This window comes from Heterocephalus glaber, unplaced genomic scaffold (assembly GCF_053883595.1).
Source record: "Heterocephalus glaber isolate CG9 unplaced genomic scaffold, H.glaber_assembly_v1.0 deba00001688, whole genome shotgun sequence".
Lineage (NCBI taxonomy): Eukaryota > Metazoa > Chordata > Mammalia > Rodentia > Bathyergidae > Heterocephalus > Heterocephalus glaber.
The window spans coordinates 6380861-6396811 of NW_028258413.1; the positions used below are offsets into that span (position 1 = coordinate 6380861).

General features: G+C 36.1%; 1 long non-coding RNA gene across 3 annotated transcripts in view; it reads left to right on the forward strand.

The window, feature by feature from the left end:
* LOC110345976 (uncharacterized) overlaps positions 1 to 15951 on the forward strand; it is a 372088-nt gene that overhangs the window by 144072 nt on the left and 212065 nt on the right. For 2 of the 3 annotated variants that reach the window (XR_015446444.1, XR_015446446.1), the window contains one exon: positions 618 to 5996. The exons of the other annotated variant lie outside the window; for it this stretch is intronic. This is a non-coding gene — a long non-coding RNA (uncharacterized LOC110345976). Of the gene's footprint in view, positions 1 to 617; positions 5997 to 15951 lie in introns of those variants that run through there. 3 annotated transcript variants of the gene reach the window in all.

Genomic DNA, 15951 nt, shown 5'->3' on the forward strand with positions numbered 1-15951 from the left:
TGGGACAGGTGCAGAGGCTGGGTAGAAGTTGGAGTTCACCCTGCACTGTTCCAGCAGACAGATTAATTCCTTTATTTTAAAAATACTATGGTTAACACGAATGGAAAATGATTGAGATGCATCTCTTAAGAAGCCATTTGTGTATGTTATACTTACTTATTCACTTATTGAGTGCACACCATACACCAGACGCAGTGTATGCATTGGGACTATTTCAATGAAGAAGATAGGCAAAGGCTGTCTTTTCACAAAGGCTACATACCGCTTGCTAAAATTTATATGCTTTGAAGGTATGTAGGTTTTAAATAACCCGTAGTTATTTTTATTTCCTCACTTCACACATTTAAATCATATTAAATCTTCATATTTAAAATGTAGGCTGAACCACTCCTTGTATTCTTTGAAGGTGAAAAAATGTATAACTGCAGGGTGAGCTGCAGAATTTCAGTGGCTACAGAATTGCTTTGAAACCTAAATTTGGAAGAGAGTGGATGCAAAGTGATTTACCAATAATTAGCAGATTAGGATGCCTTTTAGACAGCGTGTTCATTCATAAAGCTGAGCAAGCGTGCATGCAGCAGTGACTCCAGGTTCAAGGTGGCCCATCTGCTCCACAGGCGCTGTGACAACTGAACATGATTGTTTCCTGTTCTCACAGCAAGGCTTCCAGAAAGTGAACAGTCTCTGCCCTGGGAGCCGGATCTCATGCATTAGCAGAGGTGAGAGGAGAAGGCTCTGAATTACATTTCAAGACTTGTGAGGATTTGTATTCCATCCATAGAATTTATCACAACACATCAAAGCAACTTTGAAACAGAATAAATAGGCATTTGTTTCATTTACGTACTCAAGTATGGCTCTATTCTCAAAGAGTGATCTCCCACCTTTCATGATTTAAAAAATATGTAATTCTGAAACCAAAATTGAAACCTATACTTAAAGTGATGTTGTATCTTTGCTTGTATTAGGATGGTTCATTTTTCAAGGTATCCCTGAGACAAGACTTCAGCCTTTGTGCAGAGGGCATGCTGCTGTTCTATAAACTTGGCTTTGCACTTTTAGTGTCCACTCCCTCAGAGAAAAAAATCTCTGGAACCACACACAAGATGTTGTTTCCCTTTCCTATTGCTTTGGTTTTGTCCTCACTCTGTTTTTTCCCGCAAAAGAAGTGATGTCCAGCATTTTCTTTTTCACACTTACTTGAATTAATAAATAATCACTATCAAGTCTTATTGCCTTGCTCATTTCCTGACTACAAGAAATTCCCCCAAATTTCTAAATGTGGTTATTTTCTTTTGAAAGATACCAAAAAATTTAGTCAGTCCTTTACTCTTTTTTTTTTTTTTTGGTACTGGGGATCGAACTTGGAACCTTGCACTTGTGGGGCAGGCAATGGAATCACTGAGCTAAATCCCCAGCCCAGCAGTCCTTTAGTCTTGAGAGTTCTGAAATCTTTTAAGAAAAGGGGCTATATTACCTGGATCCACACTGCAGAGTTGCAGGGGTCATAAAGGACATTGTTCTGAGCTGTAGAAGATAGAGCAGAAGTGAACAACAGAAAGAGAGTCTCTCTGAGGCTCCTTGATGAAAATTGAAGCCTACTGGAAAAGTAAAGAAAATCTCTGCAATAAAGGCACACCAGACCACCTTAGTTGGGGGATCAGAGCTATGGAACAGAGCAGCATGGTTGCAAGCAGATCCCAGCCAGGGCTCTACCCTGACCCCAGAGGTGGGAGCACACTGGCCCAAGCCAAGGGCCTGCCTGGAAAAGAGCTGCACAGGCACACAAGCAACAGCCAGAGGTTGGCCCCAATACCATCAGTAAGTGCACAAGACCCTAGCCAGAAGCTTGTTCTCACAACAGGAACTGAGGTGCACAGCCCCCAGGCAAAGGCTCTCCCAGACGATAGCTACATAGGGGCCCTAGCCAGTGGCACATCTAGATACCATTGCAAGTGTGCACAGGCCCCAGCCAGAAGCCCACCCAGACAACAGGTCAGCTCAGAGATCCAGAAGGCCACCATTCTGAACCCAGGAATTGGTGTACTGGTGAGCAGCAGAGAAAAGGCAGCTCTGTGGCTTGCTGAGAATTAAAGACCACTGAGTGAGCATAAAGTTGATTTAACAAAGACACAGCAGGCTGCATCTGTTGAAATGAGAAGACACATAAACAAGTCTCAAAACCAGATCACCGAAAGCAACCCCAAAGGGAAAGGAGATGGAACAGTGATACTCAACCACCTGGACTCCCTGAACTGGCAATGAAGGAGGACCTGAAAAAATGAAATCAGAAATAATTTCTCAGATAACAACAGACATTGTGCCCATAGTGCAAGGCATGATTAATAAATCTAGAGTGGACACAGATAAAAAGTAGAGGAGCTGAGGAGCATGATGGAATCCCAACATAGGAAACAAATGGAATCCATAAAACAGATGCAAATAGATTTCCAGGAGATTAAAAACTCCATTGAACATTTGCATAGCAGAATGAGCCAATGTGAGGACAGAATTTCAGAAATAGAAGATAAGATTGCAATTAGTGACCAGGAAAAGAAAAATTTCCTTAAAATTGTAAGGGACCATGAGAAAGCAATCCAGCAGCTGCTAGACAGTGCAAAAAAGAATAACATAGGACTGATCGGAGTCAATGAAGAAACAGGAGAGAGTGAAGATGACATAAAAAAACTGTTCACAGAAGTGATGGCAGAAAACTTCCCAAGCAGGGGAAAAGAACTTGACATACAGATAAGTGAGGCATATAGGACTCCAACTAGCCTTAATCAAAAAAATCTACACATAGGCATATAATAGTTAAGATTCCTGAAACCCAACAGAAAAACAAAATTCTACAAGCAGTGAGAGAAAAGAAACAAATCACATATGAAGGAAAGCCCATCAGAATCACAGCAGACTTCTCTACACAAACCCTCAAGGCAAGAAGAGCTTGGAGTGACGTATTTCAAGCCCTGAAGGTAAACAGCTTCCAACCTAGATTGAGGTACCCTGCAAAACTATCTTTCAAAATTGATGGAGAAATAAGATACTTTCACAACAAAGAGCACCTTAGGAACATCATGAATACCAAACCAGCACTCCAAAAAATTTTAGACAATATCCTAGGAAAAGAAAATGAGGATTACAACCCCAGGAAGCCCAGCAGAATGAATCCATAGGGCACAACAAGAATTTTTTAAAAAGGGGAAGAATCCAACAAAAAGAAAAAGTCAAGACAATGATAAGTCAATATGTATCAGTTATAATCATCAATGTTAATGGTCTCAATTCACCAATCAAAAGAAATAGGCTGGCAGAATGGGTTGAGAAGCAAAATCCAACAATATGCTGCATACAAGAAACACAATTCAAAATGAAACTCATAGACTGAAAGTTAAAGGGTGGAAAACAATACTCCATGAGACAGGAACCTGAAGAAAAGCAGGAGTAGTTATCCTCTTTGCAGATCAAGTGGATTTCAAACCCACATTGATTAAGAGAGACAAAGAAGGACACTACGTCCTTGTAAAGGGAAGAATCCAAGAGGAAGAGATGACAATCATAAATATCTATGCACCAAACACTAGTGCGCCCAACTATATAAAACAAACCCCAAAGGAACCCCAAAGTCTGCAAATACCTCCACTTAAGTTCTTTCCTAACCCCTGTGAGAAGGCAAAGCGGGAGGAATTTTAAGGCAGTGGATGAGAAAGAATAGACTGAAATAATGAAGCAGAAATTTCAGCTGCTGGCTGTGAAAGTAGAGGTAGGTTTTGAATTTGAGTCCCTCCAGGCTAATTTATTTCTAGAGCAAAAATCAGAACTCTTTAGAGGAAGGTAACAGTGTAGAGACCCTACAATGTAAATCTACTATGTCTAGAACACTGATGAAGGTTATTATACTGATTAAGAAACAGAAAAATTTCACTCTGATCCAGGACAAAAAGGAGTTCATATAAATCAACCCCAGCAATTCACAGATGGTAAAATAACAAAAACTTTAGTCTAGCAGTCATTGCACTGTGTATATGTATGTTAGATGATGTATAGGTTAAATGTATTCAGCATGAATAAATTAATTATTAACAAATGGCCAAGAAATGAAATCTATAAGCAAGAACCAATCAGAAATTCTCAAAATGAAAAGTCAATACCTGAGATTACAGAGCTTAATGAGACTTATACACATATTGGGACTCGCAAAAGGTATGCAAGAGGATTAGGATGCACTCGGGACAGGTTTGCCAAGCCACAGGGAGCCACCACGCCATCTACAGTGGGCATAGGAGCTGTGCTGCCCGCACAAGGGCCTGCTGGGTCCCCATGTACTCCGTGACCACCGCTGTGATGTGGTCTGGTCTGTGTGGACAGGCAGCCAGCCAGGGTTATGGCCATGTCACCTTCTCTGTATTTTGGTGGTTTCCACCCCTTCTCCCAGTCAGTAATGGATCAAGCAGACCAAAAAGGTCACGTGAGTATATAAAAGATCCAAACTACACCGTCAAACCACTGGGATATTTGATGTTCACGCATCTCTATACCCAACAACTACAGAACTTCTTTTCATATGTACACAGGATACTCACCAAAAGAAAGTATATAGTGTTCCATAAAGTACAAGAATAAAGACCAATGGAGTGAAATCTTACAGAATAGGTTTTCTAATAGAAGGCAATTGTAATCATGAAGACATTAAATAAGATATCAACACAAAATGTACAGAAATTCCCAATTATTTGGAAATTGAGCAAGAAACTGCTAAAGGATATATGAATAAAAGAAGAAATCACAAATGAAACTAGGCAATACTTGCACTGCATACAAATGTAAATATGGTAAATGGCAATTTGTGGGACAGAGCTGGAGCAGTGCATGGTGATTTAAAATGCTTATTTTAAGAAAGGGGAAAGAGTTAAATTCAGTCATTGAGCCTATCAATGAAGTTCAGTAAAGATGAACAAATTAAATCCCAAGTCATTATAAGAAAGGAAAAAAATTGAAAGTAGAAATCAATGAAATATAAAATGACAATAACCAAATAGTAGATGGCATGAACAAAGCCAAAAGGTTGTCCTTTGTATATGTTAACAAAATTTCAATATTTGAAATAGGAGGATATAAATATAGATCGCACAGACAAGTAATAAGATGATAACATAAACAACTTCATAGCAATAAATTTAACAAGTCGGATGAGATAAAAATAATCTCTGAAAGAATACAACTTGTAGATACTAACTCAAGAAGAAATAGAAAATCCAAATAGCTTTGTATTTGTGAAGAAAACAAAAACCTTCCCACAGGTAAATCTTTAGTCTCAAGTGGTTTTATTGGTGGAATTTATCAAATATTCAAGGAAGAAATAATATCAAACTTACAAAAACTCTTTCAGAAAAACAGGAAAAATGGAATACTACTCAATTTCTATTGTGAGGTCAAGATAACCCATACTCTAAACCTGACAAATATATCAAAAGACAAAATTGCAGAGCAATGTCCCTTATAAACATAAATGAAAAAAAATCTCTAGAAAAACATAAGCAAGAGGAATTTATCAATATATAACATGACGGATATATCAGGACCAACTGGCGTTTATCCTGGGTTGGCATTTTCTTCAGCTTATCAAATTAACAGAATAAAGAAAACATGTCTTATGATCCTTTAAAATTATGCAAATAAATCACCTGCTAGAATTTAATGTCCATCTTTGATATGAACATCTCATCGAATTAGGTGCAGAGAGGGCATTTTCAATCTGATAAAGAACATCGATAGAAATCCCTCAGCCAACAACATATTTAATGGTGAAACTGAATGTTTTTCCCCTTAAGATTATGAACAATGGAAGGATATTCACTGTCATGTCATTAGTTCTATACAACAGTATTCTGGAATTCTTACCTAGTGAGAAAATTTATGAAATTTATAAAAAATTTATAAATATTGCAAATGAAATAAAAATCTTTATTTACAGATGACATTATTATCCATGTAGAAAATCCTAAGAAATCTGCAAAGCAGCTACTGAAACTCATAAATGAGTTTGAATTTGACACCTTTGCGGGGTACAATTTCAATATACACTATCATTTTTCCAATATACTTGCAGCATATAATTGAAAAATTGAAAGAAAAATGCAATTTGCAATAGCATCACAATTATGAACTACTTACAGACAAATAACAGCGTATATGTAAGATTTGTATACAGAAAACTGCAATACATTGTAAAGAGAAATTCTAAAGAACTAAATACATGGAGTAATTTATGAGGTCACTATATAAGAAGAATCAGTATTGCTAATATGTCATTTTTTCTAATTTAGTGACAGATTAGTAAAATTCAAAAAATACTCCAGTTGATACTTTTAAAAAGAGAAATTCACAATATATTCTGAAATCGTTATGGCAAGTATGATAGGTAACTGATTGTGTCAACTGGAGTAAGAAACACCCAACTAAATTGGGTCAGCACAGTTCTGGGTGTGGCTGAAGGGATTTCCTGAAGACAGGAGACCCACCCTGGGTGTGAGTGGCACCGACCCATAGGCTTGTGGCCTGAATGGAATAACAGCGGAACAAAGAAGAAAGACTCCCTTCTGTTTCTTCGGCGGAGCTCCTGTCTTCACCTTCACCTTGGGCATCATCTCCTGGCTTCCATCCCAGACCCTTTGGCCTCCTGATATGGACTCTCACGGGACACTACAGTGAGCTCCATGTCTTTGACTGGATCCTTCGTATCTACAGTGTGCCGACAGCCCATTTGCACTTTTCCACACCTGACTCTGCAAATGGCCATTATAAGCCTACCTTGTAAATCCTTATATTTATTTGTATGTATTGCATTAAATTTGTTTCTCTATTAAGCGCTGATTGATACGGCAAAGAAAAAGACCTAGAACATCCAGAATGCTTAGGAACAAAATAGAAGATTTGCATTTCCTGGCTTTAATATGATCTTTAACGTTATCATGGTTAAGACAGTGTAGTATGGGTAAGAATAAAAAGTTCAAAATAACAGAATAAAGACTCCAGAAATAAGATACATACTTTGTTGATCAACTTATTTTTTTACTAAGGTACAAAGGAAATCAATGGTAACTAGAAAATCTATTCAAAAAATGGTGCTGGAACCATTAAATATATATGTAGAAAGGACCAGATATCAACCGCTACCTCACACCATACAAAAATATCAATTTAGATTGGGCATATAGTTAAGCATACAGACTCAAATTTCTGGAAGAAAGTAGAGGACAATATTTTAATCTGAGGTTAATTAAAGATTTCTTCAAAAAGACACAGAAAAAGCACCAGTCATTTTTTTTTAAAGCAGACTTTATCAAGTCCAAAATTTTTCTTGTCATTGAAGGACTCTGTTGAGATAATGAATAAGCTGGTGAGAATTGGAGATGCATTTATCAAGCATATCTTTGCTAAGATTCTTGTAGAAAGAATACAGTTTAGAAACTCCCACAAGTACAAAGGCAGTAAGATAAGCAATCCAATTTTAAAAATGGGTGAAAGGGGCCGGGGATCTAGCTCCGTGGTTTTACCGCCTGCTGCGCAAGCACAAGGACCAGAGTTTGATCCCTGGTACCAAAAAAAAAAATGGGTGAAAACTTGAATAGAAACATGGGCAGTAAACACATGAAAAGATGCATAATGTCATCATCACTGGGAAAGGAAAACTAAAACTGCAATGAGGTAACAGTATTTATCCACTTCAATGGCTGAAATTAAAAACTTAAGACCAAATATTGGATAGGATGCAGTGCAACTAGAACACTCATGCACTGCTGATGTGAATGTAAAGTGGCAGTACAGATTTGGAAAAAAGATTTCTGTAAAATATCTATTTCTACCAAAAACAATCATTTCTGTAAAACAAAGCACATACTCTATGACAGAAATCACATTTTATTAACAACTTGGATGAATCTCACAACATTATATTGAATAAAAGAAGCCAAGAGCAAAAGGCTATACACTGTATGTTTCTGCTTCTGTGAAGTTCTAGAAGAGGGGAAATTAATTTATTAAAAAATTAGAGTGTGATTACTTTTGGGACGGATGCAGGATTGACTGGGAAAGGTCATGGGGGAAGATTTCTGGAATCATAGGCATGTTAGAGGCATAGGGTATTTGGATGCAAACATTTGCCAAAATTTATTAAATTGCATACCTACAATTTATACATTTTACCTCAAGGAAAAAAAGAACTACAACAAAACGTTTTGTTTTGTTTTTTTATAGCGGTACAGTAATCAGTTCTGAAACTACTTTCTGGGTAGTCTAAACTTAACCAAATGAATAAGTATATTGGGGGATAATGGAACAAGGTTTTTTATTATTAAAGGAAGGGGTTAAAGTATGCAAGTGGGAAAGTCTACAAGTATTGTGGTGTTGAATTAAAGTTGAAAGTATTAATATAAATTCATGTAGAGGTCTGTATAGATGCGGATATAGGTGTATTTAATGTGAACACATTATTGCTAAGCTCTATAAGCTAAGGAGCACTGGAAGCACTCAAGCCTGACCCTCAAGTCTGGATCTCTAGGTCCTGTTCTCTCTTGAAAAATGTCAGTGTTCCTCTAGCACAGGAATCTTCACAGTGGGGTCAGGGAAAAAGATGAGCCTAAATGTGTCAGACAGCAAAGAAGTGCCACAGAGTGATGTGAGGTGACATGTGAAGGACACGGGAGCAGTTCTGGTCTGACATGTTGGAATCTTGAAGGTGGTCACTCTCACCCTTACAAGAAAAAGCTGGACAAACTGAAGTTAGTGAGTTTTCTTGAACCCTCAAAGAATTGAGAGCCAGGGCAAAAAGAGCCAGCCTGAAAGGTGAGTGACTGGTGCATGCAGGCAGACAGGGCAGTGCAGATCTGTGCCTCAGGAACCATTAACGGGAGCATGCAGGGGCAATTTTGTGAACTGCTGGAGCCCACACACTTCTCTAGCTTCCCTGTAGAGGTTCTCCAGGGAGTCAGGGGAGCAAGATCATCTCAGGGCTCTTGCAGGAAAAGTGAAGGAGCAAACAGTATGGCATTTGTCCAGTGGGAAGACTGGCAAGGGTCACAGCCCCAGGCATAAGCCATCAGAATACCAGACTTCCAGTATGGTGTGATTGCATAGTTCCCTTCTCCATCCCTGCCACCACACCAAGACAGCTTCCACATCAAGTAACCATAGATCACAGCTGAAAGAGCTGCGAGATAGTCTGTCTCTGGGGAGGAGTACATGAGGAAGCCCGAAGTCCAAAGCACAGAAATCAAATGATGGCAGCAGTGTATTGCCCAGACCAATGTCATGGAATTTTCCCCATGCTTTCTTCAGTAGTTTTATTTTTAGGTTTTATATACTTAAATATTTAATCCATTTTGAGTTGATTTTTGTTAATTAGTTGTTTTTTTGGTACCAAAGATCGAACTCGGGACCTTGCACTTGTGAGGCAGGCAGCAGAACCACTGAGCTAAATCCCCAGCCCTTGAGTTGGTTTTTGTGTTCCATAAATGTAATACCATTTTGATTTATTATTTAAAATGATTGATATAAATTAAAAAGAATTAAGCAAATATAAAACAAAAAGAATTTGAAATGTATAGGACTTGCAGGTTCAGCAAACTTTAAACATAGCACAACTCCTAGCTAGATAAAAATCCTTGCACTAAAGGCCTTTTCCCCTTGGTTATTGTTATCCAGCATGTTTCAAAGCAAAACAAAATCTACTTTGAAGTAGCAAAACAATCATGAAAACGAGATTCATAGGACACTGATGTTGGAATCAATACATTGGAAATTTATAATATCTATGTTTAATATTTCAGAGGAATTAATGAAAGATATAAACAACATCCAAGGAAAATGGGCAATGTAAGCAAAGAGGTGGAAACCATAAGAGAACCAAAAGAAAATACCGGGAATAAAAAACATGCTAACACAAATGAACAATGTCTGATGGACATGGCAGTAGATTTGACATGGCTGAGAAAATAAATCAATAATCATGAAGGTCAATAGAATCTTTCTGAACTTAAATGCAAGGAGACAAAAGAAAATAAAATGAAAAGACCATCCAAATACTGGAAGCATATTAAAATATGTAAAATGTGTGTAATAAGAATATCAGAAGAAAAAAGAAAATGAAGTACAAGAAATAGTTGCTATAATAATGGCCGAGAACTTTTTAAAATAATGAGAAACAGCAAATTATAGACTCTAGAAACTCAGAAATAGAATAATTATCAAAATAAACTAGAAACAGCCCCCTCAACATACTTAGGAATCTTATATTAAAACTGCAAGAAATCAAATGAAATAATATTAAGGGAAGTCACAGGAGAATAACAACTTCAACTGTAGACTAACTTGATAAACATTACAGTAGACTTCTTATAATAAAGTATTGAGTGATTATAGGAAAGGGATAACTATCAGTTCCAGTGATATCAAAAGGGACAAAGAAAAAAATTCTAAGGTACTTATACTGTACGTGAAGTGCTGTTGTGTTTTTCAAATATTACATGTATATTACAAACTTTAATGTTTAAAAATATATAATTGATACATGCTAAAGGAGTATATAAAATAAAATCATATATTCTCAGAGCCAGTAAAGGAAGAAAGGCTAATGGGATAAAGACAAAAATAAATTACTAAAATAATTAAAAATAAAGTAGGAAGAAAAGGGGCAAAGGGGAAGGAAGTGGGAGGGCTAGGGGAAAGGATAGAAGGGAATGGGATTAATATGAGAAAATGGAAAAATAGGAACAAAATCTTTGTAAATAGGGAGGAATGGAGGGGTTGAAGGGAGGGCTGGGCAAGGGTGAAAAATAAGAACCAAGAGAGACTATGTAAAGGTGCAAATTTCCAATGATGAATGTCATTATATTGTATACCTAAAATGTACCAATGATTAGAATGAATAATCGATAATGCAAAATAGGAAGAAAAGGTCCAAAGGGGTAGGGGTAGTGGGAGGGGCAGGGTAAAGGAAAGAAGGGAAAGGAAAAATGATGAGAAATGGAAAAGTGGAAATAAAGTCTTTGTAAATAGGGAAGGGTGGAGGAGGTGAAGGGAGGGCTAGGAATGGGGAAAAAATAAGAACCAAGATGCATTATGTAAAGGTACAGTTCCCAATGAGAAATGTAATTGTGTTGTATACCTACAATGTACCAATAAAAGAATTTAATAAAGTGCAAAAAAAGTAGGTACTAATACAATTATATATGTAACTATCTTATGTATGAGTAGTCTAAATGTACCAATTACAAAACAGATTTCCGGAGTAGATTAAAAAAACATGACTTGACTATATTTTGTCTACCAGATACTTTAAATAGAAAGACCCAACTAGGTTAAAAGAAAAGGGATAATTAAATAGCACATGGTGTCTCTTCTATGAGAAGCTAAAAATATAAATAAATAGCAAAATACAAGATATATAATAGGAAGTAGGGAGAGAGATTTTTCTCAGATGGAAAGAGGATCAAGAGGTGGAGGGGAGAGGGAGGGAAGGGACAGGGATGAAAAAAGGAATTAAGATGTATTAGGCACGTGCACCAGCTCCACACAAGGAGTATGAACATTATGTGCTGCTAACGTGTACCGATAACAATTTAAAAAGAAATAAATATAAAAAGTAAAGGGATAAAGATATACTGTGTTACAAATTCTCCATAATGTATGCGATGATCATTATGTACTGCAAACGTACTAATGAAAAACAGATTAAGGTAAAAAGAAATTAGAAACCTTTTAAAAAGATATATTAGGATTATTCAAAGAAATAAAAGCTGGAAAAAAGAAAGCTGAAGAAATTGCATGAATTTTAGATAAGTCATTCTTCAGAACAAAGAGTATTATCAAGAATGAGCTAAGTTATATAATCATGAAGAGATCAAGTCTCCAAGAATATATAACAATCCTAACTGTGAATGGACCTGATAACAGCGTGAAAATACAGGGGGCAAGAACTGAGAAGAGAAATAAACAAGTAAAATCTCTTATTATGGTTGGAAAATTAATGACTCCCCTGTCAATATTTACTAGATCAAACAGGCAGAAGTTCAGGAAGGCTATAGATGACCTGAACAGGACTATCAGTCATTGTCTCAGTTACTTTTCTCTCATTGCTGAAGCAAAATACCCGACACCCAAAGTGAAAGGAGGAAAGGTTTATTTGGCTCACAGTCTGCAGAGGTTTCAGTCCATAATCAGCTGGATTCAAGGCAGAGTGGCACGTGGCAGAGGTGCAGCAGTTCATGGCAGTGGCAACAAGGGAACCTAACAGCGTCTTTCTGCCCCCTTTATCTTAGTCAGACTATTTAGGATAAGCAGCACTCACACCGGTAGTCCTAGTCCCCTCAGGCCTAGCCGCACCATGAATCAATCGCATACTCTAGATTCAGCCACTTCCAAAATAGCCTATGACCACATGATGCTTTGCAGGGACATCTAGACACAAACCCTAACAATCACCTTCCTCTGCTTACAGAATACTCCATAAAACAAGAGCAGAATACACATTCTTCTCAAGCTCACATAGAGCATCCATCAAGACAGACTGCTTTCTGGACAATAAAATATACCTTACAAATCTGCAATAATGGAAACCATATAAAGGACATTTTCCAACCAAAGCAGAATTAAACTAAAAACTATGAACAGAAAGTGTACTGGACAGTCCCTCAGCTTTTGGAGACTAAATAGTGCAATGTTAAATAAGACGTACATCCAAGAAGAATTATCAACAGACTTTAAAGACATTTTAAAAATAAACGTGAAAGTTCAATTTACCAGAACTGTGTGATGCAGTGAAAGTAGTACTTAGAGATAACTTTGCAGCATGAAGTGCATGTTATTAGAAAAGTAGAACAGTCTATGTTGATATCAATCTAATGTTTAGGAAATTTGAAGAGTAAACTAAAACTCAAACAAGATGGATGAATAAAGTAAAAAAGATTAGACAAAAGTTAAAAGGAATATCAAGGCCCAAATTAAAAGAGGTCTTAATGGCCAAAGCTTGGATGATATGAATAAAAAAAATAATATTGGATTATAACTCAAAATACAAAATAAATTTCCATACTGATATAAATGATGGAATAAATGAATAGATAAACCTGTGCAGAACATTTTTATATAATTTATTTACATCTCACACCCTCAAAGAGGTAGAGTATTACTACCCCATTCCTTAAAGTAGACTCAATAGAGAAACATCTTTCCAAGAAATATAGTAAGGGTAGGGAAAAAAAGCCTTTACAGTGGAGAAAACTAGCGAACACTTTGATTGTCTACCTTGGCCAGATGAGCAAAGTTACCATCACCATCAATAAGTCTTAAGGATTTAAAAAAATTTATTAGTACATTTTCAGTACACAGTGAGTACATCCATCAAGGGGAGTGGGGGTGTGTCCACAACACATCTTACTTCCTTGTTCTTCCCCTGCCCCTCCTTTCCCTACTCCTCCCTCCATCCCTTGGTCCATTGCTGACAGAGTTTATCCTGGATGTGATATGATGAAAAATGCCACTTTTCCTCTGTGGTCTCCTTCCTAAAAACCCATGACCCAGACCTATAATGAGAAAAACATCAGACAAATCTCAATAAGTGGACATTTTATAAAGTGCCCAACTTCAAAATGGTTGAGTCTACCAAAAATAAAAGTCTGAAAGACTGTTATAGCCACCTGAAGCTTAAGAGACAGGATGAGTAAATGTTATATGTTATCCTAAATAGGATCCTAGAAAGGAAAAAGAACATTGAGTAAAAACTAAAGAAATCATAGTGTGAGATTTGATTTAATAAATTGTTCTTTAATTTCATCATATGTACAATACTAATGTAAGATAACTAGAGAAGCTGAGTGTGAAACTTATTATCTGTACAACTTTTCTTTATATATCTATGGCTATTTTAAATCATGTATATATTAAAAAGTTCCATGATCCAGCTTGGAGGAATTTCTACTAGTTAAACATGGCACAACTTATCACTAAAATAGAATAATATAATGGTTATAACTTATTTATAAAATAAATGAGTTCTTACTGATATAAACAAATAAATGGGATACAAAGAAATCTTCTTTATTGGATATCAACCAATAAATATAGAAGGAATGTAGGGTTAGATTATTGTCAATGGATCCTAAAAGTAGTGATAGGAAAAGTAATAGGAAATTTAGATGTAATAAAATATCAACCTACAAATTACTAATTAATTACACTGGGTAAATTATTAACTTTATAATTGAGAAACCTGGCAGTAACCACTTTAACCAAGTTAGCAAAATTAATATTCTCAACAGTGGGTGATGAAACACAGGCACCTCCTGATACAATGCATTGGTCAGTACTCACATCGCCTCTGTGATATTCCTGCCAAAAACTCGTTATTCTAAATTTAGCCTTGAGGAAACTTCAGTCAAACCCAAACTGAAAGAGGTTCTACAAAAACTAGTCAGGACTCTTAAAAATATTGAGGTCAAGCAAAAAGACGAGGACACTGTTGTGAGTTGAAGTATATTAAAAAGATATCAAGACTACCTCTTATTCTTGGTCCTAGACTGGAGGTTGGATCTTGGACGAGGGAAAAATAGCTATTAAATATATTGTTGTGAAATGAGGATGTTTGTATATGGACTATGAAAAAGACAACAGTATTGTAATGTTAAATGTTCTGCTTTTGACGGTTGTACTATAGTTGTTTAAGAGAATGACATTGTTTTTAGAAAATACTGCAATATTTTGAGATTAAGAGGCACAATATCTTCAGTCTATACTCACATGATTGCAAATCATCGATATCTATCTATCATTACTCAATTTTTCATTAAAAACCCTATAATTCCATGTTAAATTTTAAAACATGCTAGGTTTTTCTTTAATCAAAATACTTTATTAAGTTTAAAAATATAAACAAGGGGAAAATGACTAAGTGGTAGCATTGTTTTTTTAAAAATAAAATTGCAATTAATACTCAGATCTCCAAGCTTGAAATTCCATAAAAAATTTTGAGGTGGTATACTGTAATATTTCATGTGCAACTGCTTATCTCTTACATCTTTTTTCAAAACACAGTGGAACCTGCAGTATGCAAGGTTGTGTGAGGCCCGACTATACCATAAGAAAGTATTGCCAGGCTGGAAGTGCTTTATTACAGACAAGATTCCGAAGATTACATTTGAGATGGCAGAGAAATCAATGTCAAAGGACAAGAACACTAATCGTTATTAATATTTCAAATTTAGGTAACATGCTATTTTTAAAAATAATATGCTAGGTCTAAAATGCTGTGAAGTATTATTTGATGATGTTCTGATCTATGTAGCTCCTTATTGATTAATAGATACAAAGCAAAACTTCTGTCACTTCTAAAATCTAGAGCCTTTGTTAGAAGAGAATCAGAAAGATTATATTGTTGAAATTGTTGATGTTTCGTTAGTTTCAAGATACACAGTAACTTATAATAGTTCGGATTTTGAGGTGGAAATCTGTTTTGAGACATCAACAAATTGTGTTTTTTGCAAAGGAATAAATGCTTTGAAAGGATTTAAAACTATAGTTCTTTAAAGTAAGCATTATATATCAACAGAATATATTTTAGGTTGTTATTACTCCCCTGTTGTTTATTAAAGCGTTCTTCAAAGTTTGAATTTAAAGTTAATATTCAATCAGTAATTATAAAAATTATATCTAAATATTCCAGCAGCAAGTAGGTAATATCTGCTTCATAAACTGTAGCCTAAACTGAAAGTCTCACTTTGACTTTTTGATTATTGCTATAATCATTTTTCTAGTTTTCTGCAATTTCTCCCAATCTCCTTCATCATCAAAAATAGCTCTCTCTCACACACACACTCACACTCACACACTGACACATGCACACACACTCACACACACCTTCCCAGCAAAATAGGCCCCCTAGCTTTCCTTCTAAAAGAT